The 27,972-nt window shown below is 45.2% G+C and overlaps 1 protein-coding gene and 1 long non-coding RNA gene across 5 annotated transcripts in view; one reads left to right on the top strand and one right to left on the bottom strand.

Annotated features, from left to right (window-relative positions):
* Pld1 (phospholipase D1) overlaps window positions 1–27,972 on the top strand; it is a 206,309-nt gene that overhangs the window by 26,627 nt on the left and 151,710 nt on the right. For 2 of the 4 annotated variants that reach the window (NM_001399082.1, NM_030992.3), the window contains 1 exon segment: window positions 27,486–27,669. The exons of the other annotated variants lie outside the window; for them this stretch is intronic. The gene's annotated coding sequence lies outside the window, so the exon portion shown is untranslated. 4 annotated transcript variants of the gene reach the window in all.
* On the bottom strand, window positions 974–7,541 carry LOC148006681 (uncharacterized). Its single transcript, XR_015671495.1, has 2 exons — window positions 7,311–7,541; window positions 974–2,434 (listed from the first exon to the last, which is right to left on the bottom strand). It is a non-coding gene; the product is annotated as an uncharacterized LOC148006681 (long non-coding RNA).

Raw genomic sequence — 27,972 nt, forward strand, 5'->3', positions numbered from 1 at the left:
CCATGTTGGCTTCAAACTCAAAGATTCCCCTGCCTCCAACTCCTGAGTGCTGGGGTTAAAGGCATGCAGGGTTATAAGTGGCCTGGGCTAGCCTTGAACTTTCTGAATACCTCAAGCTGGCCTTGAATGCCCTATCTTCACACCACCTCCACCCCCAAGTGCTGAGATTACAGGTATATGCATGTTCTACTCCATCACGTCATCTTGTTTGTCCTTTCCCCAGCCCAGCACTGGACCTACAGTACAGGTATATCGCCAAGCCCAGTTTTTAATGTAGGTGCTGGAAATCCAAACTTAGGTCCTCTTGCTTGCAAAGCCAGGACGTCACCCACTGACCCATTTACCCAGCTCTTTGATGATGGATAGCATTTTGGCTTATTTTCAGGGGATATGGAGCCACCAAGCTCAGGTGTGCCCTGTAGGGCAGGATGCTGTATCTATGATCTGCAGGAGGGAAGTTGGAAGAAACCATAACAAAGATTTTTGAGAATGTGCTGGAAGAAGGGACCCAGCTCTTCACAGGGGACAGTTCCACGGCAGACAACCCATACTTTGCTAAGTTCTTCTGGGAGGTGGTTGTGGTCTCTGAGGAGAGCGGGAATGATGCAGTAAGCAATGAGATAGGAGCTGAAGGATGTCCACTGTTTGCGCGTGCTCGCACCCGCACCCGCGTGCTCGCACCCGCACCCGCGTGCTCGCACCCGCACCCGCGTGCTCGCACCCGCACCCGCGTGCTCGCACCCGCACCCGCGTGCTCGCACCCGCACCCGCACCCGCGTGCTCGCACCCGCAGGCCGGCACCGGCCCTCGCTTTAGATTCCACAAAGGCAGTGCTTATCAAGGATGCCTTCCTAACCCTGCATCTGAAGCAGATCCCTGCCCTCTTCTGTGTGTCCTTGCTGTGAAAGATCCCACGCAGAGAGACCCTTACTCAAGTCTTGGGAAATCGCGGACCCCAGACACAGAGAGACCATTTTGGATGTAATAAGCAAAGGCGAGGTTTATTACGGAGACCTATTACAGAGATCTCCGGGCCGACACGTATCCCACGCAGGAGACAGAGGTGTCGGCCCCGAAACTCAAAAGTCAGAGGGTTATATAGAGAAGGCTAGGGGGTTTTGGCGTGGTTACATACAATTGGCTCATTCAAACATAGCAGTGAGAACAAAGCAGAAAGAGTACGTGCTAGAAGTCAGGGGCTTATCAGGGGCCGGAGGACACCTAGTTGAAATATGGCCCTGAGTGAGCTGGGGGGAGATGTCTTCCTGCCAGACGTCCCATGAATCAGTCTCATTAACTCAGGCTGGTTCCTGCATTCCTTTTTTTATGGCTTGTCAGTCCTGCCTGAACAGTGTTTCCTGTGCTCCTTTATCTTTATGGCCTGCTAGTCTTGGCTGCAGGGCTTAGCCCTGGGTCTGTGGCCTTTTGGGGTTTATTTTTTTAATTTTTATATTTTTAAACCTAGAATTTATATAATTTTCTTTTCATTCCTGTCTTCTCCTATTAAATAATTCTAATCTTAGAATTTTGATATCAAGTCTTATTTGGTCTCACCAGTTGTCCTAACTGACTGGTACTGTTGTCTCAGAACCATCAACCGCACAGCACCCACTCGATTTTTAACAAAAGCAATTAACCTGTTTATCACGCAGGAGCCAAAAACTAAAACCAAGAAAATTATTAATAATGGCCCAGCTGTAGCAGAGAGTAGGGTAGTCATCTAGGGAGATCTACTAAACTAGCTCTCGAACCATTTCTGATGTGTTTTTTTTGTCTGTCTTTTGTCTAACCTTTTTTTAAGTTTATTTATGGAGTCTTTAATTATTCTTGAATGGTCTGTATAGAAGCAACATTTTTCTTTCAGTATAGCACACAGACTCCTTCTTTAAGGAATATCAGGTCTAATCTTTTTTTATTTTGAAGGACTACCTCTCAGAGGGAGGTTAGGTATTCTTGGAGGTCAGCTAAAAAGTCTTTGGCATCAGGATTCTATCTGGACACTATCTAAACCTATACACCAAGGTCATGACTGTCTTTCAGAACTTCTAAACTTATATAGGTTGTGATCCCTGAGGCACAGTCCCAAGAAGTGTTAGGAGTACTAACATATGTAATGTTATATCATTTGTAATAGAAATCAAGCCTATCCCCACACCTATCTCGATGGAACCCAGGACAAACGTGACTAAATTTCCCTCTAGGTCCCAGCTCTCAGCCCTAACAGCTAGTACACGGCTGGTGAGGGCTGAGAACTGACGGCTGTCAGGGTGGTCAGCAGCACCAGGTATGGTCCTTTCCAGCGAGGATCGAGTGTCTGGGCTCAGTGTAGCTGCTTCCGACCTGGAACTGATGGGATGTCTCAGGGGTCTCCGGGGCATAGGCTGCTGTCAGCTGTGAGCAGATTTCTTTCTGTATCACCTGTAGGTCTTTTAGCCTGGCACACAAATCATTATTACTATGACATGTTGGTTCAGTAACATCATCTAATATAGTCAGGGGAGCTGAGGCCCCATATAAGATCTCAAAGGGGGTAAGGCTGAATCTGGAAGGGGTATTTTTTGCTCTGAAGAGAGCAAGAGGGAAGGAGTGTCACCCAGTCTGTGCCAGTCTCCATGGTCAATTTGTTTAGGGTCTCTTTTAGAGTTCTATTTATTTACTCTACCTGTCTTGAACTTTGAGGTCTGTAAATATAATGTAATTTCTAATCGACCTCTAAATACTTGGCCACACCCTGGCTTACCTTGGCAATGAAAGTAGGACCGTTGTCTGACCAGATTACCTTGGGCATTCCAGACCTGGGGAAGATTTCTTTCAGTATCTTTTTGATGATTGTAGAGGCCATCTCTCATTTGGTGAGGAAAGCTTCTATCTATTCCTGAAAAAGTATCTACAAGCACTAGGAGATACTTGTGATTATATTTTTTTGGTTTTATCTCAGTGAAGTTCACTTCGACTTTTCATTAAACTCTCTAGGTCTCTTTGTCCTGTTTGTTTGTTAAGCATTTATTTATTGACGTATTTTATACTTTTTTATTGTCTCTCTTGGCTAAAATCTTAAAGTCTATTATATATATTTTAACTATTTGGACAAACTTTTTATCTCTTAAATGAGTCTATTTTTTTATTTGGCAAAGTGAGTCTTTTCTTTGTTCTCTGGGGAGTATAGCTTCCCCTCAAGTGTGCCATTGTCCTTTATCTTTTAAGCAATTTGGGCCTTTTCTAAGTGAGGCCATCCCTTAGTCTAATCCTAGTTCTCAGTGGCTGTCTCTTGCAGGCCTGTAACCAGGATAGGCTCCTGTATAGCCATTTCCCGAGCCACTTTATCTGTTTTGTCACTGCCCCATGTCACTGAATCTCTTCCCTCCTGTTTTCCTGGGCAATGAATAGTACTCACAGTTGTTGGCTTCATCCGGGCATCCAAGAGATGGCAAAGGCATCTGTGGCGCTGATGTGCTGGGGGGGTAGAGGTTTAGCCATTCTAGATGACATTGTGTTGTTCACCATGGCAGCACCCACTTGTCTCTGACCTTCATTCATGAAGAGAACTGTTCCCATCTGTGGACAAGGTCCTCGGCTTTCAGCAGGGGTCAATCAGCCAGTCGCAGAGGTCTTTCCTCCACCCATGTGCTTCTGTCAGTGTTTGACACTCGTGCTGTGGTGGCTCCAGGTCCGGATTGGGCAGCAAGGTGACCAGATTGTCCCCAACCGGTGGAGAATCTAGTCCATGGCAGCTGACCAGTGGTCCCATCTTTGGACACTCTATCAGCCACTCTATCACAGTTTAAGTCCTGGATTGGGTGATAATTGTTAGTGCCCGGCTGGCAGGAACGGTGTGTTTCAGGCAGAAAAGCACTAAGCCATTCAACTCCCAGCATCAGTTACTGGTGTACTGAGACAGGTCTTAAGCTCCACATACACAGTCTATAGATATGTATACACATGGCCTCATCCAGCCATTTTAGCCCACGCAAGCCAATTTGGAGAGCAATTTTCTCATGAGCAAGGGATGGGGGCAGTCAGGGATGACCATGAATTAGTGGGTGGGTTACCCGGCCCACACCAAGGTCCACTGTTCTTCGGGCAGTCCATAAGTATTGTTCGTTGTCAGTAGCTCCTTGCACTCAAGGTCTTTGGATATTGGCCCACTGGGGGGCATAGGAGCACAGAGCATTGGGTCCCTGTATCCACAAAAACAACTGGGCGGGCTTCCCTTCTATCTCTGTGCATAGCCAGCACCAAGAGGCTCTCCAGTGTCCCCTCTTGTTCTTTCTTGGGCAGTCTCTGACCCAGTGTCCTTTTTCTTTGTATTAGGCACACTGATCTTTAGCCAGGAATTCTCTTCTGTTGTCAGGTACTATCTTCCTAGGTTCCCTAACTACTGTGGCCAGTATATGTTCTTCTCTCGTCTTTTATCTCTCTTTAGCTCTCTAACTTTTTCTTTTTGTCTCTTTTCTTCCCTAGCTTCTTGTTTTTTTTACCTCTTTTTCTGTAACTTGTACTAACTCTCAGCAACTTAACTTAACCCTTTAAATTTCTGTAACATTCTCTTTATATCTTTTCTTTGTCTTAGCCAGATTGGTGGGGCATTTCCTAGCCCCTCAGAGACCCATCCTTGGAGCCTGGTGGCAGACCTGGAGCACTCCCTACCTTTAGGCGTTTGAAGAGAGCAGGCAGAAGTGAGGGCCTTCCATCCATCTCTGGAACACTTTTTCTGGCCTCTAGTAGGATTCTGTCTTTCCTCGGTGGTAAAGAAGACCTGTAACAGTTACTAACAAGCATCTCAAATGGGATGGTGAGAAAACAAGGGAATCTCGAGAATAGAGGTCCACTGAAGAGGGCAAATAGCATTTAGTCACACAGCTAAGCCAGGAGGCTTTCTTGGGACAAAAACACCTTGTGTCTGTGAAACAGAAAAGTGAGCAGAGGGGCAGCCTATCTGTTACCGGCTGTCTCTCTTGACTTAGATTTTCTCTTAAGGAGTACCTTCTTTTAGTGTCAGCTCAGTGGCTCTGTCTCTCAATAAACCCAGCCTCTGAAGGACACTAGGCTTCTAGTAAGAACTAATAACAAAAGGATGGAGAGACGGTAGAACCTGGGTGTTAGATACTAAGCAGCTGACAAAAGAATTGTAACCAGTTCACCTGGGGCTTCTTGTCTCTTATATCTAATAAAGAGATTATTAATACTATAGTACCAACCTTTAATAAAAAAAAACTATAGCTCTCTCCATGTCTCTGAATATCAGGACTGTAGTAGTAGTCCTTTACCAAACTGTCTCAGTGGGCTAAGGGCCCATGGAAACGAAAACATTAATCCTGACCTCGGCCACAGCCAAAGCCTGAATTCTAAATTCAAACTGGCAAAACAAAACAAAGTTCTTTACAGTTTGTTGTAGATTCTTTGAAACTATTTTAGGGGCTTTTCTGTCCCCCAACCTGGGACATTTCTACCACAGGGGCAGGAACTGGCTGCTGTGGGGATAGGATCAAAGGCATTCTCCATGCTAATGATGACCAGTGAGAAAAGTAATTTAATGCCGGAGACTGACTCCTCTCTTGGAATAGGGCCAGCAGATAAGGCAGGCTCCTTAAAGAACTTCTCCTAATGAGCACCCTCTTTCTGTGAGCAAGAGTTGAAGGTCTGGTCACTAAAAGCAGAAAAATTTTTTTTTCTTGTTCTTGTTTTTTCTAGAGTCCTCTCCCACCTCACTCTCAGCCTTTTTAGATTATTCTTTATGTAGCATTTTTAACACAGCTTGTCCCTTTTTTATAGCCTGTTGACAGCATTTCTGATTTTTTAGGCAGCTACGCACTAAGTGCCATACCGGCTGAAACTCCACCTTTAAGAATCCTTGCTCTCAAGCAAAATTTAAATCTTTTTTTAGCTTATCTTAGCTGTCCAACGTGAGATTCCCAGAGATCAAGAACCAAGGTGTAGTAATTCACTAAGAAATCTTTCTATAGTGTTTCTTTTTACCTTAAGCCTTTTACTTTTAAACAGCTCCTGAAGAGCCAGAAAAATTGGGTGAGACTTGAGAAGTCCCCATGCTCCCTGCAGCAGCTCCACAGCTAGTTTCGCTCCCCCCTACTGTGTGTTGGGAGCACAAGCACAGATAAAACACTATGTTTTAAAAACTTAACATTGGCTATCAACCAACACACCGCCACTAGAGCGTGGTCTATAAAATTAAGTTTCTTATTCACTTTATTTGTTTTATACCGGAGGCCTAATCTGGGGAACTTTTTTTTTTTTTTACGAGAGGTTTTGTCCTCAAGGTTTTTGTTAATGTCTGTTTACACAACTGTTAACAGCAGCTAGGCTGATCAAGGGGAGTAAAGGGAGGGGCCGCTCTCCTTGGGCAGGAGGCTTAAGAGAGAAAGACAAAACTCCCTGGCAGAAAACAATTTTTCTCAAGCAAATTATTTTTAACTCTTAACTTAAGCACCAAGAGGACCAAGTAAAACTCTTTGACGAACAAAGCAAACAGTTTCATGATTTCAAACACAGTTATCAGTCCAAGATTTTAAACACAGTCGTCAGTCCAAATTCAAACACAGTCGTCAGTCCAAAATTCAAAAATGAAACAAAAGCCAAAAAGACACTCGACAATACCACAGAAAACAAGCCAGACAAACAATATCAAGACAAAGCATCTTATAACCAACTTTCACAGATGCCTGGTACCTTCAGTACGTGGCCCAAACTGCAGCTTAACCTTAGCTGCTTTTGGGATGAGATGGACCATCTGATTCCACCTCCCAACAGGATTCCAGAGTGTCCTCTTGTCCTAACGACTAAGCACACTTGTCCGTGCCTATATTTAAATAGGCAGCCGAACTCGACCTCTGACGGAGTGGGATTCCTCGTCCACTCCCGCCTAGGTAAAAGGAGCATTCCACCTCCTTTGTTCCAGAAAACCAGAGTCAGGTCCTCCTGACTGTCCATAGCCGGGCTCTCCCGACTGTTCTCCGCCCGTGGAACGTCTTCCAGGGGCTGCAGCCTTGCGGGCCCGGGGCGTCCCCCCTTTCGCAGCCAGGGGGTCCTCACGGACCACAAAGGCAGCTGCACTGAGTGGGGATACACATCCACTCTCCTACAGGGCAGGAATACACATCCACCCTCCTAGCACAGGGCAGGAATACACATCCACCCTCTTACCACAGGGCAGGAATACCCATCTGCCCTCTTAACACTGACCAGTACTAAGACACACATATATACACACACGGCGGAACCAAAACAGAGACAGACACAGACTGACAATTGCGGCGCCGCTCACACAGAAACACTCAGACAAACATCCAACTCACCTCCAAGGGGTCTTCGGAGTCTGGGGTAGTCGCGCAGATCCCGGACGAGCCCCCATTAATATGAAAGATCCCACGCAGAGAGACCCTTACTCAAGTCTTGGGAAATCGCGGACCCCAGACACAGAGAGACCATTTTGGATGTAATAAGCAAAGGCGAGGTTTATTACGGAGACCTATTACAGAGATCTCCGGGCCGACACGTATCCCACGCAGGAGACAGAGGTGTCGGCCCCGAAACTCAAAAGTCAGAGGGTTATATAGAGAAGGCTAGGGGGTTTTGGCGTGGTTACATACAATTGGCTCATTCAAACATAGCAGTGAGAACAAAGCAGAAAGAGTACGTGCTAGAAGTCAGGGGCTTATCAGGGGCCGGAGGACACCTAGTTGAAATATGGCCCTGAGTGAGCTGGGGGGAGATGTCTTCCTGCCAGACGTCCCATGAATCAGTCTCATTAACTCAGGCTGGTTCCTGCATTCCTTTTTTTATGGCTTGTCAGTCCTGCCTGAACAGTGTTTCCTGTGCTCCTTTATCTTTATGGCCTGCTAGTCTTGGCTGCAGGGCTTAGCCCTGGGTCTGTGGCCTTTTGGGGTTTATTTTTTTAATTTTTATATTTTTAAACCTAGAATTTATATAATTTTCTTTTCAGCTGCTGTTGTACACAGGCACTGCAGCAGCTGCGGCTACCTTGCTTGCCCCACTGCTGAGTGTTCTGTGTGAGAAGCAGTTTGGTTTTGTATGCTGTATCCTCTACAGTGCCGGGTCCGGCAGGCAGTTAAGTGAGGCTACAAATATGGTACGCACAGGAAGGCACTAAATAGAGATACAACTCAGTAGAATCTGGTTTACGCGGTTCCCTTATACAAGCAATAATGAGTTGTTTTTGTTTTTGTTTTTTTTTTTTTATTAACTTGAGTATTTCTTATATACATTTCAAGTGTTATTCCCTTTCCCGGTTTCCGGGCAAACATCCCCCTCCCCCCTCCCCTTCCTTATGGGTGTTCCCCTCCCAAACCTCCCCCCATTGCCACCCTCCCCGCATAGTCTAGTTCACTGGGGGTTCAGTCTTAGCAGGACCCAGGGCTTCCCCTTCCACTGGTGCTCTTACTAGGATATTCATTGCTACCTATGGGGACAGAGTCCAGGGTCAGTCCATGTATAGTCTTTAGGTAGTGGCTTAGTCCCTGGAAGCTCTGGTTGCTTGACATTGTTGTACTTTTGGGGTCTCGAGCACCTTCAAGCTCTTCCAGTTCTTTCTCTGATTCCTTCAACGGGGGCCTATTCTCAGTTTAGTGGTTTGCTGCTGGCATTCGCCTCTGTATTTGCTGTATTCTGGCTGTGTCTCTCAGGAGCGATCTACATCCGGCTCCTGTCGGTCTGCACTTCTTTGCTTCATCCATCTTGTCTAATTGGGTGGCTGTATATGTATGGGCCACCTGTGGGGCAGGCTCTGAATGGGTGTTCCTTCAGTCTCTGTTTTAATCTTTGCCTCTCCCTTCCCTGCCAAGGGTATTCTTTTTCCTCATTTAAAGAAGGAGTGAAGCATTCACATTTTGATCATCTGTCTTGAGTTTCCTTTGTTCTAGGGATCTAGGGTAAATTCAAGCATTTGGGCTAATAGCCACTTATCAATGAGTGCATACCATGTATGTCTTTCTGTGAGTGGGTTAGCTCACTCAGGATGATATTTTCCAGTTCCAACCATTTGCCTACGAATTTCATAAACTCGTTGTTTTTGATAGCTGAGTAATATTCCATTGTGTAGATGTACCACATTTTCTGTATCCATTCCTCTGTTGAAGGGCATCTGGGTTCTTTCCAGTTTCTGGCTATTATAAATAAGGCTGCGATGAACATAGTGGAGCACGTGTCTCTTTTATATGTTGAGGCATCTTTTGGGTATATGCCCAAGAGAGGTATAGCTGGATCCTCAGGCAGTTCAATGTCCAATTTTCTGAGGAACCTCCAGACTGATTTCCAGAATGGTTTTACCAGTCTGCAATCCCACCAACAATGGAGGAGTATTCCTCTTTCTCCACATCCTCGCCAGCATCTGCTGTCACCTGAGTTTTTGATCTTAGCCATTCTCACTGGTGTGAGGTGAAATCTCAGGGTTGTTTTGATTTGCATTTCCCTTATGACTAAAGATGTTGAACATTTCTTTAGGTGTTTCTCAGCCATTCGGCATTCCTCAGCTGTGAATTCTTTGTTTAGCTCTGAACCCCATTTTTTAATAGGGTTATTTGTTTCCCTGCGGTCTAACTTCTTGAGTTCTTTGTATATTTTGGATATAAGGCCTCTATCTGTTATAGGATTGGTAAAGATCTTTTCCCAATCTGTTGGTTGCCGTTTTGTCCTAACCACAGTGTCCTTTGCCTTACAGAAGCTTTGCAGTTTTATGAGATCCCATTTGTCGACTCTTGATCTTAGAGCATAAGCCATTGGTGTTTTGTTCAGGAAATTTTTTCCAGTGCCCATGTGTTCCAGATGTTTCCCTAGTTTTTCTTCTATTAGTTTGAGTGTGTCTGGTTTGATGTGGAGGTCCTTGATCCACTTGGACTTAAGCTTTGTACAGGGTGATAAGCATGGATCGATCTGCATTCTTCTACATGTTGCCCTCCAGTTGAACCAGCACCATTTGCTGAAAATGCTATCTTTTTTCCATTGGATGGTTTTGGCTCCTTTGTCAAAAATCAAGTGACCATAGGTGTGTGGGTTCATTTCTGGGTCTTCAATTCTATTCCATTGGTCTATCTGTCTGTCTCTGTACCAATACCATGCAGTTTTTATCACTATTGCTCTGTAATACTGCTTGAGTTCAGGGATAGTGATTCCCCCTGAAGTCCTCTTATTGTTGAGGATAGCTTTAGCTATCCTGGGTTTTTTGTTATTCCAGATGAATTTGCAAATTGTTCTGTCTAACTCTTTGAAGAATTGGATTGGTATTTTGATGGGGATTGCATTGAATCTGTAGATTGCTTTTGGTAAAATGGCCATTTTTACTATATTAATCCTGCCAATCCATGAGCATGGGAGATCTTTCCATCTTCTGAGGTCTTCTTCAATTTCTTTCCTCAGTGTCTTGAAGTTCTTATTGTACAGATCTTTTACTTGCTTGGTTAAAGTCACACCGAGGTACTTTATATTATTTGGGTCTATTATGAAGGGTGTCGTTTCCCTAATTTCTTTCTCGGCTTGTTTCTCTTTTGTATAGAGGAAGGCAACTGATTTATTTGAGTTAATTTTATACCCAGCCACTTTGCTGAAGTTGTTTACGCGGTTCCCTTATACAAGCAATAATGAGTTGTTTTTTTTTTTTTAAATAAAGTATTCTGCTGTATTTCTGTGTTGGGGATCTTGGGGAAGACTGATCTCTCATCACAAAACAATAGGCAACATTTGAGTCCTTTGGCCTCTCGGTTCCTAAACCTCTGTATGAAGCCGAAGATAATGGGGCGTTGGGGGGTGGTGGAGGGGGGAGGGAATTGCTAACAGGAACAACTTCAAACATAGTAATGAATAAATAAGTAAACAAATATTTAAAAATGTCTGTGCGTGTATAGCATACCATGGTGTGGTGTGGTGACCAACTCGTGGGAGCTGGGTCTCTTCTTCCGCCTTTAGATGGCTTCCAGTCATTGAATTTGAGTCATTAGACTTGTACAGCAAGTGTCTTTACCCACTGAGATGTGTCTCTATGTCTCATTTTCTAATTTTACTTTTGTCTGATGGATATTAAGAGTTACCACTTTTTATTGGTATGTGTGTGTGGGGGGGTGGTATTTTAACTTTTAATTCTCAGGCCACACTCTGTCACTGAGGGAAGTCAGGGCAGAACTCAAATGGGAACCAGACCAGAGGCCATGGAGGGGTACTGCCTACTGGTTTGCTTCCCATGGCTTGTTAGCCTGAGTTCCCACTTCTGTTCAACTTCCTCGGAGTCTCATGTAGCCCAGATTGTGTAACCGAGGTTGCCCTTGAACTCCTGATCTCCATAAGCTTCATAGAAGCAGGGAAGTTACCCTTCTTTCATATTCCCAGAGCTTAGACCAGGACCTGACCCACAAGAAGCAACAATGGGCCTCCGTGCCTCTCCCTTACCAAGGGCCTTGTGACTTTGCTTTCTAAGAAAACACATCAGAAGGAAGCCCTGCCCCACTCACGGCTTGAAAACCCTTCTCTGCATTCTTCTCTTTCATTGGACTTCCTGTGCGACACCCCACTTTCTGAGTATTATATTAGGCACTTTTCTTGTTGCGGCAAGCCATCTGACAAAAAGCTAGCTAAAGGAGAAAGGGTTTCTTTCGGTTTAGTTCGAAGGGATACAGATCATGATGTGTGGTCACATTGCAGCTGCAGCCAGGAAGTGGAGTATGGACAGGATTTCAGGCTGGGCTATAAAACACTCAAGGCCAGCCTCTAGTCGTACCCTTCCTCCAGTGAAGCTCCACCTCCTGAAAGTTCCACAACCTTCTAAACGCTCCAGCAGTCACACACCACGAGTTCAAACACACCAACCTATGAAGGGCATTTCACATTCAAACCACGGCAGCTCTAAACCCTTTCATGGAGATTCCGTCTTCCCTGTGAGCTTACTTTACAAGTCTCTCCCAGTGTGCAGGCAATCTCTTGGGTCAGCCTTCCTATGGCCTTTTGCCCTCCTGATTTGGTTAGCCCGTGTAAAGGAAGCCGTGGAGGTGCAGCCTTCCCTCGGTGTTCTCTCTTCCCCAGCTCTCTACAGTCTCCTGGGACTGTCTGGCAAGATTACCCCTGGCCTCTGATTTACCCAGCCAACCATCAGTCTGTGTGTGTTCATTCTGCTGCCCAGCCTGCTCGGGCCTGCTGATTTAATTCTAGTCTCTTCTGGTCGAGCGCCATGGAACACTCTGCTTTCATGCCTCTGGCCAATTCCTCCTTGCCTTAGTGAGTCCAGGGATGCTGACCTTCCTGACTCCCTGCCCTTTCTACCCCACTAAGCCTTTCCTCTGTACTGAGTTCTCACTGCAGCCATTGGCCTGTGAGCTCCTACCTCATACACCATTGCTTCGTCTCTGCCTCCAGACTTACAGGGTAGGTGGTCTTTCTGAGACTCAGAGTGAAACCTTCTATGCTCCTCATTAGATTCCAACCTGCCTTTTCCTCCCCCTTCCTGTCTCTCCCCCTCCCTTTCTCTTCCTCTCTTGGGATGTTTGGTGTTAGAATTGTCCTGTGCTCTCCTGCTCTGGGGCTCTGGCAGTAGGATGCACTTCTTACAGATCAGCATCTCAGACCTTGGTAGAGTCTACCTGATGCATACTTTCCTCCATGCTAAGTAATTTCCTTCTTCCAGAGCTGCTCCTGGAATTCTGTTCATGGCACCGTTTAGTTCGTTAGACCATGGAGATCACCTCCTCCATGGGTTCTCCAACTTTGTGAGGTCCATTTATTATTCAACTTTGAACCTTTAGTGTCTACCCAAATTCCAAGCACACAGTAGGTATTCATCAGATATGAGAATAAAAGTTCCATTAACAGACTCAGAGCAGGCATAATAGCTCATGCCTGTAGCCTCAACATTTGAAAGACTAAGGTAAGGGAGTTTCTGTGAGTTGGGAGCCAGCTGGGGCTACATAGTAAGTTTGAGGCTAGACTTGGCTATAACCAAACACTAAACCAATAATTACAAATCAGTCTTTCTATTATTTATTATTATAACTATCATTGGTTGATTTAGACACGTCTCAGTTTGTACCCCAGGCTGGCCTTGAACTCCCAATCTTTCTGTTTCAGCCTTGAGCCTTCTGTGCCACACTCCTAGTTAACAGCCGAAAATTTAAGCTCGAACAAGTCAAGAGTAGCACTGGCAGTCAAAGCAGCTAGATGAAACTTTAATAAATGGTCTTCTTTGTCTTCTCAAGCCAGGCTTGACAGGCTGCCATTGGCAACTGTCGGAGTCCTTTGTTCCTTCAGGATCCCTGCAGTATTTTCCTGGTTAGTTTTTAAGAGACATGAAGAGTTTTGTTTTTGTTTTTTAACAACATTTCAACCACAGTGTGATAAAAATTTGCTATGTTTCTTTAGTTTTTGTAGATCTCCTATTGAGTTTTGTTTTGTCTCCATTTGTTTGCTTCTTGTTTGAGACAGGGTCTCCTGTAGCCCAGACCATTCTTAAGTTGATCCAGAATACTGGCTTTGTCTGTTGGTTCTGATTTGTATCTAGAAGTGGATAAATGGTTTATCAGGGAACCAGTATCAAACTTGGTGGCCTACTGAGACTCTAACTGAATGAGTTCAGTTGGTCAAGGGGTCTTGGAGTCCTCTGACTTGGATCCCCTCACCTCTGTACCTCAGGGTGCTGGTTGCTTGTGAAACTGGCCTCATCTTCTCAGCAGTTGGGAATCTCAGTGTTGCATTCACCAGTCTTCCTCCTCATTGCTATAGTGACAGTAGACTCTCCTGTCACTTTTTTTCAGAAAGAAAAGGCAGCTGTACCCCAGGCTCAAAAGCTAATTCTGATCTTAAAGTTTGCAGTTATAATAGTTTCTTTCTAAAAGTCATTGTCAGAGTTGGGACAAAACCCAGTGGGTAGAGTGGTTGCCTGAGCATGAAGCCTTGGGTTTGATAGTCAGTACTCCATAAATCAGGCAACTGCGGTACCCACCTAACCTCGGGCTCAAGAGGTGCAGGCAGAGAGATCAAAAGATCAAGGTCACCTTTGGCTGCTGAGTACAAGGAAGCCACACTGGGCAATTTTCTTCTCAAAGGAAAAAAGAAGTCAATGTCTTTTTTTAAAAGTCAAGTTAATTCTCATATCTAAATTTTGATAATTTATCAGGGAAATATATTCACTTCTTTCAAATGATAATCCAGAGATACAATTATTGCTATTGTCTCACTTCTTTCTTCATTTGTGTGTGAGTCCGTGTGTGAGCATGTGTGTGTATGTGTACATGAGGGGGAAGAGGAAGAAGGACTGGGGAAGATGACTACTCAACTACTTTTGGGAGTCAGTTTTCCCTTTTAGCCAAAGTGGGGCTCAGTCACAAGATTTACAAAGTCACATTGTCAGTCTTGGTGGCCAGCGCTCTTATCCATTGAGCCATCGTGCCAGCTTGCTACGAGGAAGAAGGTGCCGTCCCTCACCTTGCATCAGCCTCCTCTCTGATATTCTGCCCACCCCCACCCAGCAGGCATAGCCATACCATAAATGCTAGCAAGGGAATGCCGTTATTTTATGGGGACATCTACATGAATCATAGGATGGGAAACCCTTCTAGGCATACAATTCCATATTTTCTCTCAGGTAAACACAATATATGATCAAGAGGCTGGGTTTGTTCTGTGTATAAATCAGCTCTTGGAAGTAGGAATAGAAGTATTGGCCACTCGGGGGCACCCAGGCATTTATTTCACAAGGACAACAGAGGCATTGCCAAGGGCAAAGGAGGAATGAAAACAAGCCAGTGTAGACACATGTTCAAGCATAGGAACTCAGACACCTGTGTTGAGGGCAGACACCCAAATGAAGCCTGACCACCTGACAAGCCATTCATGGAAACTTGTGCATGCCAGGCAGTTTTGAACGTCAGAGGAAGCCAGAGGTGGGAGAGGAGAATGGTCAGGATTGGCCAGCTTTCCCAGGGTAAGACCCACATCTACTTCAGACCTGAGCTGGATTCCTAGTGAGTTGCAAGATGGAGGCCCGGACAACAGAGACTGGAAGGGTTAAAATGGTGATAACCGATCAGCAGAAGCTGTTAGCATGAGCCATTGCATGTACTGAAAATTTACAGATGCTCCTCAACTTCCAGTGAGGTAGAGACTGAATGTTTTCCAGTGGCCTCTGTGTGTGCATATAAACGTGTGTATTTGCAATACCAGGAGGTACACTCACTGGCCAGTCTGATGGAAGCAGTACCAAGGGTTCCTCTTCCAGCAGGATGTGGTGGCACACTCCTGTAGTCCAGCACTTGGGAGGCAGAGGCAGGCAAATCTCTGAGCTCAAGACCAGCATGGTCTACAGATTGGAGTTCCAGGACAGCCAGGGCTAAACAGAGAAACCTTGTCTCAATAAAACCAAAAAACAAATAACTAACAGCCAACAACGGCATCAGCAACAACAGCAACAACGAAACAAGATGGAGGGCATCCTCTGATGAATAATAACCCAAAGTTGATTTGTACCCACACCACACCAGCACACATATGTACCTGTACACACACACACACACACACACACACACACACACACACACACCCCTAATTGCAGTAATACAGCTACTCTCCAAACCACACAGGCCATTGTAGAGTACTCTGATCATAAGGCTGACAAGAGCCAAGGAGAGCTGCCACTGTCCAGAGTCACTAGAGATCATTTGTCACTAACCCAGAAGAAGATTCAAACTCAAAATGGGAAAACCAGTTACTATTAAAGGGGTTTGGCTTTGACAACGTGCTGAAGCTTAGAAATGTGGCTTGAACCGTGTAAATGGAGGACCGTCTGTGTTTGCACGAGAGCCAGCAGGAATGTTTCCATGTTACTTTTTCAGTGGAAACTTCATCAGATTGAAGTATTTTCTAGAATCTATTATATATGTATGCACATATACATACATAAAAGACCTGACCTCTATTTTTGGGGTCAGTAACAACACAGCATTCTTACATAATATCTGGGTATACATTTTTATAGGCTGGGACTGTTAAAGCTATCCTTTGAGCTGTGTTCTCTGACCTGTGTTGTTTAATTACTCAGCAGATAAGGGGGTTGGGGATTTGGCTCAGTGGTAGAGCACTTGCCTAGCAAACGCAAGGCCCTGGGTTCAGTCCCCAGCTCTGGAAAAAAAAAAAAAAGAAAGAAAAAAGGAAAAAAAAAAAAGGAAATAGAACTCTGTAAGGTAGGATCCAAGCCCTGTTTCCTGATGTGGCTCCTCCTTTCTTCAGGAAGGCCGGCCAGAACTACATCTTTTCTTTAGTTTTGTGGGTTTACGAATTTGCTTTTAGTAATTCAGCCAGGCAGAATGAACCAAGTATTTGTTGAAAGTTAAAGAGAGGGCTGCTGAGATGTTTTGATGTGCAAATACATGCTACTAAGCCTGATGACCTGTATTTGACACTGAGACCACATGGTGGAAGGAGAGGCTACTCCTACAAGTTGTCCTCTATGGGGACACACACACACACACACACACACAGAGACAGAGACAGAGAGAGACAGAGACAGAGAGGGGCAGGGAGGCAGAGAGAGACAGAGACAGAGAGAGACAGAGACAGAGAGAGACAGAGACAGAGAGAGACAGAGACAGAGACAGAGAGAGACAGAGACAGAGACAGAGAGAGACAGAGACAGAGACAGAGAGAGACAGAGACAGAGAGAGACAGAGACAGAGAGAGACAGAGACAGAGAGAGACAGAGACAGAGAGAGACAGAGACAGAGAGAGAGAGACAGACAGACGGGGCAAAGAATACATTTAAAAGATTAGATTAACTATCACACATTCTTGCTCTGCCTCTCCTCCTATCAGGCTGTTCAGCAAACCCAACCATGTTAAAGTCAAGATCGCACAGTGGCTCAGCACTCTGCCCCAGCAGCTGAGTATACATGGAGAGCATGCATTCACCGCTCTGCCAGTGTGCACTTAGTTGTGCCTCTCTCCCCCTTTGCCTCCACTCAACACTCTGGTGTCCATAGCATATTCCCCATGAGTCCATTGTCTTGTCTTCCTGCCATCTCTGTTTCTTCCCCAAACCTCTTGCTTCTCTCATCTAAAGATCTTATGTGCCCAGGAGAACCTACAGGTAGTCAGAAAGAATGAGACTATCTCCTCCTGCTTTGGCTTCTTAAAAAAAAAAAAAAAAAGATTTACTTATCTTACGTATGTGAGTACACTGTAGCTGTCTTCAGACACACCAGAAGAGGGCGTCGGATCCCATTACAGATGGTCGTGAGCCACTACGTAGTTGCTGGGATTTGAACTCAGGACCTCTGGAAGAGCAGTCAGTGCTCTTAACCACTGAGTCATCTCTCCAGCCCCCCCAAAATTGTTTTTGGCCAGTGTTTTTTTTTATCACAGTAGTACAAACCAGTCCGAGACACATGGCTTTTTATCCTCCTTCATTAAGGTCTCTCTTGAGTGACAGTTCCCAGAGAGGCTTCTCCTAAGCTCGAATTTCAAGAATGTGTCATTGCTCCTCAGGTCACTCCTCCCCTCCACCTTGACTCTCCTGCTCTGGTCTGTACAGCATGTAATATTGTCTGCTTTATATTTATGTCTTTTTATTGTTGTTTGTTTGTTACCTCTTTAGTACTGGGAATCGAACCCAGTTTCATGAGCATGCTCGGCAAACACTACCACTGAGCTATACCCTTAGCTGTTGGTCTTAATTTTTGGTAGTCTGATTTCCCTAGTAGAATATCATCTCCCTGAAGGCATGGGCTTTTGCTTTGTGTTGTTAATTCTGATAACAAGGCTCACATTATAGTATGTGTGATCTTGGTGAGATCAATACTTCAGGCTTGGTTTTCTTCACTTGAGAAATGGAGATAATAATAGTATCTACCATGTTGGCTGCACATGAGTGGAAAATAAGATTTTGAGGATGCTACTCATTACATATTGTGTGTAAAATATGATATGTATGCTATCATATGCTACTATCATATTGCCCACTATATGACAGAATATGTCATACATTAAATTATGAATGAATAGTTTTTAAACTATGGTGTTGTTCCCCTAGCTTCCTTTTGAGGTGGTCTCCTGACTTCTGTTCTTCTTTGAAACACATAGAGTTCAGTCTGGCCACCAACTCACTGGGTAGCCAGGAGAACCTTGAAGTTCTGATACTTCTGTGCTGGGATTTCATGTATGTACCACTATGCTTCTTTTGAATGGTGCTGGAGACCAAACACGAGACTTTGCTCATGGCAGGCAAGCGGTCTACCAACTGGGCCATTTCCTAAGCCCTAGTTTGGGAGCACTAAATGTACTTTGACTCTCAGCATTTTCAATTTCACTTTGGATTTGTTGGAAGGCAAGATCATGACAAATTGTGGGTCTGATATTTGGAGTGGAGGGTTAATTGAGAATGACTCCCATTGGCTCATATGTTTGAAACTTGATCCCTGGTTGGTGGAACTGTTTGGGAAGGATTGGGAGGCGTGGCCTTGATGGAAGGAGGGTGTCACTGGAGTGAGCTTTAAGATTTCAACATTCCATTCCTTCCCAGCCAGCTCTCTGCCTTACGCTTGTAGACCAAGATGTAAACTCTTGGCCACTGCTCCAACACCATGTCTGCCTGCCTGCCTGCTATCATGTTGCCTGCCATGACGATCTTGGATTCTAACTAACCTCCTGGAACGGCAAGCTCCTAAGAACCTCTTTCTTTTCTAAGTTGCCTTGGTAACGGTGTCTAATCATAGCAATAGAAAAGGAAGCATTACAGAGCAATGGGAATCCCATACTTAAATCCTGTAGGGAAGGAAGGAAATGTTTTAGGTGAGAAGGGAAATTATTCTGGGCTTGTTGCCCATGGAGTTCCTTCTTCCAGACAGGCAGGGCCTGGGTGTTATCCTTTCTTCCTTCCTGTATAGCTATGAGGGTGTGGGGGTGACAACTGCCTGCAGTGTTCAGAACAGCAGCAGGAGTGTCCAAGAGTTCAGGGATGTAGCTTAGTGTGACCTTGAATTTTTGATTCTCCTCCCTCCAAAGTGCTAGGATTAGAGGTGTGCTCCACCAAGACTAGTTTATGAGGTATGGTGATCAAGGCTGGTGCTTTGTGCAGGCTTTGTAAGGATCCTATCAAATGAGCTACATTCTTAAGTCCCTTCAACTCTTAGATTTCTCTGAGGGGTAAAGCTAAATTATCATGATTGAAAAAAATTATACTTAATAGATGGTGAGAATCCTGTGAACTAAATGACTTGTTATGCAGTCAAGTTTGAGATAAAATTTGCTTGAAATGTATACTCTTTTGTGTAAAACCACAATAATATAGAGATATTAAGCAGGCCGGAGAGAGAACACTTGCTGTTCTTTCAGAGAACCAGAGCTTGGTTCCCAGTACCCACATAACAGCAGCTCACAACCACTTGTAAGTCCAGTTCCAGAGGATCTGACAGGCTCTTCTGGCCTTCTCCAGCGTTTGCACACACAAGCGCGTTTAAACATGTACACGTAGCCATAGATTTAAAATACAATATATTTTTAAAACCCTAAATATATACTTTAGAGAGTTTTAAACCCCTTGCACTTTCAATTTTGTGGTATCAGTTCTCAAAATGAGGCTACAATTTGGAGGGTCAGACTAGATTTCAAAGCAGTTTGCAGTAGTCAAGGAAATAAGCCCATAAAAGTAAGAGAAGCAAAATAAAGTCTACAAACAGGAGGAACCCTGACAGCTGCTGTAGACCAAGGGGTAGACATGGCAACAATGAGTACCATTGTCCTTTCCGGTCATCCTGGCAACACGAGTCACAGATCAAATAGCCAGTGCCAGTTGGCAGACACAGAGAGCAGAGAACAAAGCCCCCCGTGTCAGCGCGTCCATCTAATTCCAAACTAATTGCCTTAGCAGAGGCTTCTGTTTGGGTTATGAGTGATAGAAAATTAAACAGGTGTATATTGTAAACCTTATAATTCACGCGTCACCAACAAGAAGGGCCATGACTGTGAATAGAGCCTGGGAGGATGGCGGGATGGTCATTAGGTTCTGCACTCGCTGGGCTCTGACTGGGTTGGTGACGAGGATGGGCTCTCCTGGACTCAGGGCTAAGGATCCACTGTGTGGGTAACAGTTAGTGCAAGCCAACAGGGTCTGGCTCAGCATGGGGGTCAGAGAATAGTATTGCCTTACAGGGCAGCTTCTGCTAAGGGCCAAACAGGCTGAGTGGCCTGCCTTCCAGTCTGAGTCACTGTGGAGCAGGCTGTGGGAGGACGTTGTTTCTATCAGTGGAGGGATGAATGCTGGCTTTGAACTCTGCAACCGAATCCAGGCTTGTAGCGTTTCCCCTTTTTGCTTTCTATTTTATTTTTGTGGGGAACCCATGCCATGATGGCATACACATGGACGTCTGAGGACAACCATGTGGAGTTAGTTCTGTCCATCCATCTTTTCATGGGTCCTGAGGATCAAACTCAGACCGCCAGACTTTTCAGGCAAGCACCTTTACACAATGAATCATCGTGCCGATCTGGGTCTCCTCTTCTGAATGCTATTCCTAAGAGCCTTCCTCTGACTTCATCTTTCTTTTTCTTAATATTTACTTTTTATTTTTAAGGCAGAGTCGAATGTAATGCAGGCTAGCCCCTTTGAACTTAGTATTTAGCTAAGCTAAATCACCTTAAATTTAAGGTCATCACCTTAAATTTTTCTCTTTTTTTTTTTTTCTGAGATAAAATTTCTCTTTGTAGCTCTGACCGTCCTAGAACTCTACAGAGATCTGCCTGCCTCTGTCCCTGAAGTGTTAGGATTAAAATTGAACTCCACCACACATGGCTGATCTTTAAGCTTTTGGCCCTCCTATCTCTTATCTCTAGAGTACTGGGAACATGCATTACCACACCTGCTTTATGTCTTGCTGGGGATCGAACCAGACCCCAGACATGCTATGTAGGTGCTCCGTCAGCCGAGCCACTCACCCCATACAAATCAGATGTCTTTCACTTTTTGTGTGTGGTGGGGACCTCCCACATTCTTACAGAGCTAGTGAACCCCTTTCTGGAGACTAATCTTTACTGCATAGATTTAAATGTGTAAAATTACAAAGAAAACCAATGACTGAGAGTCCTAGCTATGACAACAAATGAATGTCGTAACCCTGTGGGACCCTCTTGTTTAAAGTGCACAGTGGTGTCAAGATGGCGTGTGGGGTTGTGTGGGTCCAGTATCCACTCTGCCTCAGGGCACGCTGCTATAAGCGAGACGTGGGAGTTGACTGTGCTTACCCAGTGCTGTCACCTAGAGGGTGTCAGGCTGTAGGGAAGCTGTGGGACACAGCTCCGGGGGTGGGGCAGCACAGTCTGAGGTGCCAGACACAGCCAGAGCTGTCTGGGGATCCCCGTGCCTACACAAGGTTCTTATGCTCTTGGGCATCCAGGCGTGGCTGGATGCTGTGGAAGAGCTGAGAACGATATGGAGACCCCACTGACTGGATCTAGCCTGGGGCAGAGGGGGAAGGTGGGGGAGCTCTGGCTGGTCCCATGGGGGTGTAGGGGGAGTCTTTGGCTTGGCTGTGGCAGGCTTGTTTTGGCTTGGTTGTGGTGGCAGCTGTGGCTGGGAGTACAGGGAGGCTTTCTGTGGGAGATTAGACTGCATCTCTATAGGTGAAGACCCCCATGGCTCCCCAAGGCAGATCCCAAGGAAATGAGGCAGTCCATGATTTTAAGGTGTTTATTGTCATGGCGGAAGGTGGATGAGTAAAACCATACCCCACTTCTCTGTCTGGGCCTGAGATTAAATACCTTTTTCAGGGAGGAGTGTCTGGGAAGGAAAGGTCATTGGCTAAGCCTCCAGGCCTTTAGATACCTCATTATAATGGAGATCTGTCTTGAGTCTATGTCACCTGTGGTCATGTCCTCTACCAGTGGAGGGACTTTGGGCATTGCCTTTACGTGACTGATGGTCACAAATCTATGGGTGTGTGTGTGTGTGTCTGTGTGTGTGTGTCTGTGTGTGTGTGTGTGTGTGTGCGCACGCGCGCAGCTAGTAACAGGGCCTTAGCTCAACCAGAAACCAGGCTGCCTTTCACGGTCCCACAATGGTGGGTCTTATGAATTAGTCTGAACTTATGATGCACAGGAATGATACTCTGAGATCTTAGTGACAACTGTGGCATGCTACGAGGTCTCCTTTGACTTCTATTAATGACAAGTCACAGGAAAGGCTGCTCTTTTTAAACTAAGAAATGACATCTATCGATCCATCCATCTATCGATCCATCCATCTATCGATCCATCCATCTATCGATCCATCCATCTATCGATCCATCCATCTATCGATCCACCCATCCATCTATCGATCCACCCATCCATCTATCGATCCACCCATCCATCTATCGATCCACCCATCCATCTATCGATCCACCCATCCATCTATCGATCCACCCATCCATCTATCGATCCACCCATCCATCTATCGATCCACCCATCCATCTATCGATCCACCCATCCATCTATCGATCCACCCATCCATCTATCGATCCACCCATCCATCTATCGATCCACCCATCCATCTATCGATCCACCCATCGATCCACCCATCCATCCACCCATCTATCCACCCATCCATCCACCCATCTATCCACCCACCCATCCATCCACCCACCCACCCATCCATCCATCAACCATCCATCCATCCATCCATCCATCCATCCATCATCCATCCACCCATCCATTTGGCCATGGCACACATGCAGAAGTTAGAGTACAGTTATGGGAGTCAGTTCTTTCCTTCTAACCCGTGAGTCCTGGGATAGTTGTCAGGTGGTCAACTTGATGGCAAGAACCTTTCCCGAGCCATCTTCCCATCCCAACCCCTGTACAGCCTTGTCTGTCTGTCTATCTATATTTATGTGTATGGGTATTTTGCTTGCATGTGTGCCTGTGCACCATTTAGGGCCCAGAGGCCAGAAGAGGGCACTGGATGCCTTGGAACTGGAATATAAATAAGCATTTTGTTTTTGTTGTATTTTCTTAGTCCATTCATTTGCTTACCTGTGTGTGAGATTATATGTGGTGTGTGCTGCATGTGAGTATATATGTGTGTGTGTGAGGGCAGACATTCACCTGTGTGGAGGCTAAGGGAGAACCTTGGCTCTTGTCCTCACCTTCTACCTTGTTTGAGATGGGGAGTTTCTAGTTTTTCACCTCTGCGTATGCCAGGCTAGCTAGGTGGCCCAGAACATCTAGGGATTTTCCCAACTGTGCCTCTCATCTCCCCCAAGAGAGCATTGGAATTACAGATGTGCAGAACCACATCAGGAGTCCTGGGGATCCTAACTCCCATCTTCATGCTGTGTGCTTCGCCCTTACTTACTGTTACATTCATCCACCATTGTACGTGTGCATGTGCATATGTGTGTATGCTACTGTGTGTGTGGAGGTTGGAGAGCAGGCTGCAGGATTTGTTTGGTTCTCTTCTTCCAAGTGAGTCCCAGAGCTCCAATCCTGCTTCAGGCTTGGTGGCAAGTATATTTATTTAATAAGTCATCTTGCCTGCAAGCACCCATATTTATTTGCTTTTGCTTTGAGACAGGGTCTCTAGCCCAGGGTGGACTTGGGTTCATCAGGTAGCTGAAGATGACCGTGAACTTCTGATCCTCCTGTGTCTGAGGTGCTGGGATTACAGGCTAGTCCTACTGCATGCGATTTATGCCGAGCTGGGGGCTGAACCCAGGATTTTGTACATGACCGAGCAAGCACTTTATCAACTGGGTTTTATCTGGGCCCAAACTTGAACATTTAGAAATACCTACATGCTCCTATCCTTTCTGTCATGTTTTCTCTTCTTCTTTGCCTCATCCTTCCTCCTCGACTCTTAACCATGCTTCCCGGTCACACTCAAGCCTTCATCGGGTGAAATCAGAGGGCTCCTGCCTTCCCCACGGCGTGTGCGTTCTGCCAGTGTTCCAGGCTGAACATGCTTCTTCAAAGTATGCTCAGTGCTAATCCATGTCCTCTGTCCGGGGACACCTCCCCTCCCCCGTCACTTCCGGCTCTAGCCTGTGTTTGCCTCTCTGGAGTCTACAGATGACTGTCTCAGGAAGTCCTGGTCTGCTTACCTTCTCCAGAGACTGCCAGAGTACATTCCAGAATAGTAGTGCCCCTCTGTGGCCAGTGGAAACCATTGTACAATCTACCTTGGATATACATATGGATTTAGATTATATACATCCTTTGTATAAAATTATGAGATTTGCCTGAAACTGATGTGTATTCCATAAGGCTTTAACTGGCCTCAAACAAGATTCCTGATGGTACATGGTATAATATATTTGCTATTTAGAGAGTCACTACATTATAGCTTGACTGTTTTCCAGCATGACAGCAACTATGGCATTAACTGTAATTGCATGGGGGACAATTATAAGGAAAGTAAAGACATGGCTCAGTACAGACATGGTTTCCCCACAGCCATTTTCCATCCAAGATAGCAGTAGAGGTCAGAGTTCATGGTTAGGGATAGTGATTTTAGACCCCATCTGGCTCTGTGACTTCATGGGGTCAATTCACTTGTCCTTGGATGGTTCTTTCATGTGTTAGCCGGGTATAGTAAAAGGGAGCTGAAGCCTAAGTGAATTTACTAGTGGTAAGGCACCTTGCATCCATACCTGACTCATAGCAGAAGCTTCGGTAAAACCTGCCCTGTTAAGTTAAATGCTTGGTCATCTTTAAAAGCTCCAACCCAACGTGATTCATTCTGCTGGGATTTAAATATTCGTCACCCTCACTGAGGTTGACATCAGGCCTTGACTTTAGAAGCATTAACTTATATGACACAAAAGGACATCTTTAGTGTGAGTACAGGCAGGAGCACTCCTGGAGTTACCTGTGGAGGTCAGGGGACAACCTCAGATGTGGGTTCTTATCTTTTCGTACCCCATAGCTTAGGGGAAGCCTCTGTCCATCCCCCTACCCCGCACACATACACACTGCCATGTGCCAAGCTGCATGGCTTCTGAACTATCTGGGATTCTTTGTTTTCCACCACCCATGTGTCTGAGTGCGGGCTGAGATTAGACACAAGGGCTACCGTGGCCAACTTTATGTGGGATCTTGGGATCTGAACACAGGTTCTGTCCTTACACAGCAAGCACTTTACTGGGCTGTCTTTGCAGCCTGAACATTTGGTTTCCCACTTTTTTGAGACAACATCTCAGGTAGCCCAGGCTGATGTCATAGTTTATAGCTGAGAATGACCTCGAGTTTGTGGCCCCTCCCCCTCCTGCCTGCATCTCCCAATCCTGGGATAACAGATGAGCTACCACCACCCACTGGCTCTCCACATCAAATCCAGAGCTTTGTACGCAACAGGCAAGCATGCTAGACCCCAAAGCTTAAAGGGGAATACATTTGGACGGAAAAGATAAATCCTAAAGATTATTTATTTTTTTATTTATTTTACTGTAGGGTCTTACTGTGTAACCAAAGCTGACCCCAAACTCAGGTTCCTCTGCCTAACCCTTTGGAGTGCTGCTGGAATCAGAGGCGTGTGTCACCACCTCCAGGGAGAAGAAACTTTACAGAATGACGTTCTGTCCCTAGCTCACCCAGCCGAGTTGGGGGTCTTTCTGTACATTTGTGTGGTGCTTTGAAACATGGCTTCGTGTAGGAGGAGAAGAAAATACATATTACAGGCTAGAGACTTCCTTGAGGATACGAATCACACGTGTCTTTCTGTTCTTATGATTTATGTTGGCAAACTAGAGCCACAAAGAAGAGGTGGCTTTCTTTGGGTTTAGTTACTATCTGGCATCAGTATTTTTCAGAACTATTCTGCATTTGTAGATGAAAACATTTAATGATTCTTAACTGCACATCAATGTTGTAATCGCTTCTTCCTGTTCTTCCTATACCAAGCCCTCTCCTTCCCCTGAGGTCTGTTAGAACATTCCAGGCGGCTCCTGTTTCTGCCAGCAGGTGGGGTACTGGCACTTTTAAAGCCACTATCCAGTGGCTTTAAACTTTTAACTTGCTCCAGCCCGGGTTTCTCTCAGTGCTGGGATTCTCCTGCCTTCCCTGATTTTTATCTCCAGGAGAAACTGTTGGACCTGGGGCCTGGATTAGGGAGATGAAGAGGTGGGTGTTGGATCTGCACCATCTCCGGGTTTTCCTGCCTGACATTGCAGAGCTAAATGCGCAAATCCCTTCTGGGTGTGTCACAGGCGTTGAGTAACTTAACTTTAGCACCTAAGTTCTGCTTGGCGGTGAATGAGTCAGGTTTCCCTTGCCCTGTTTGATTGTGTTACACTATTGAGGAAATCTAGATTTTTATGTTAAAGTAGACTTGTTTAAATAAATTAGAACTTTGTGTAAAAAAAAAAATAGCAAGCCTTTGAAATTAATGTTATTCCTGGGGTTGAAAGACAGGGGACAGTTGTAGTTATTGTGAGTGTGTTATGTTGAAAGGCCAAATTGAGCAGTATGTCGGGACTCTATTGACTGTGTTTCAGGGCTTAGTCATTTGGAAAAACTTACCAATTACATTTTTGTAGAGCGACAAGTAAATTTACATTGCTTATTTTGAAACCAGGGTATATGTTATTAAAAGACGATGCATTTGAAAATCTCTTTTTAAGCAGGTGTGGTGGTACATGACTTTAATCCCAGCACTTGGGAGGCAGAGGCTGGTGGATCTCTATAAATACACAGAGTTAAGTTCCAGGACAGCCAAGGCTGGTAACACAGGGAAACTGTCTCTAAAAAATATTTTTGTGAGTACACATGTGTCTAAGTGTATGTGTTCATGTAGAGATCAGAGGACGACACCTAGGAGATGGTTTTCTCCTTCACCCTATGGGTCCTGAAGTTTTGAACTTGGGTCATCAGGCTTGGCAGCAAGCCCCTTTTCTTGCTGAGCCATTATCTTGGTCCCTTCGGAGGGAAAATACCCCCTTTTATCCTACAAATGTATCTTAAGTGATGAACTGATATAAAGAAAGCTGACTTACAGACTTTCAGACAAGTTAAACCTAACATGAGAAGGTTTGTTGACAGACTTTCCTCGTGACCTACATTAATATTTGGGCATTTGTAATGAAGTTTTAAATTTGTTCTATATTATGGGAAAATGCAAAGCTAGCGATAGTATGAGTTTGACTCTCAGAGACAATAATGCTGTACATCTTCCGACACAGTCTTAAATTACAGTACTGTATGCTTCAGGATCGGCACCCAACTTAGGCAACACTTGAAAAAGTCATTTCATGGCCCCGGTGGAGGGGAGACTGTACTGCCCTTGTTTAGCGTGAATCAGCCCCTTTAGTGCAGTGTCTTAGGGGACACAAGTGAATCACAGTTCTCTTTGTTTAAGTGTGTGCTCTGGCTTTCTTGGGCAACAAGTGCAAAACTGAAGCCTTAACTCTATTCTGTGTGGCTTTTCTTTTCTCACGGCGGAGCGTCTATTTAGCATATGGGGCGTGGTTTGAGTTCATTATTGAAGCTTATAGGCTAAAGTGCTCTGTGGGTTTGACCCAGTTGAATTTCCTTAGGGAGCCTGCCAAAGTTGAGCTTTGGAACAGGCCGGCTTCCCCTGTTTTTGTGGATTTGTAGGATAGCCAATTTCCCCCCATCTCGACTTTCAACTGCTTTGGACATTAGCTTCATAGGAAGAATTCATTCTTTAGAGTAAAATGGAGCGCCGCTTTTTGCCAGGGGCCCCAGGTTAGTAACGCTTTGAACTTTCTGTTTTGTGTCAGATTTTCTTTCAGTGCCATCAGGGAGATGGGGCGACGATAGGAGAAGGCTTGTGCTATTGCTTCGTTAGAAAAGAATACTTTTGATTCGGTTGGTCCTGCGGGGCTGGGGTGGGAGGGAGTGGTTACGTTTTTTCTGACTAAGATACTTTTTCTGTCAAACCAAATGGAGGAGCCAAGAGGAATGAGCAAACGTGTGTTGGAGTCGTAGTTTAAAGGGTTGTAAGGGTTTGTAAGCATTTTTTTTAACTTCCTTATTTTTTTTTTTTTT

Source organism: Rattus norvegicus, chromosome 2, assembly GCF_021556685.1.
Source record: "Rattus norvegicus strain SHRSP/BbbUtx chromosome 2, alternate assembly SHRSP_T2T, whole genome shotgun sequence".
In the NCBI taxonomy this organism is placed as follows: Eukaryota; Metazoa; Chordata; class Mammalia; order Rodentia; family Muridae; genus Rattus; species Rattus norvegicus.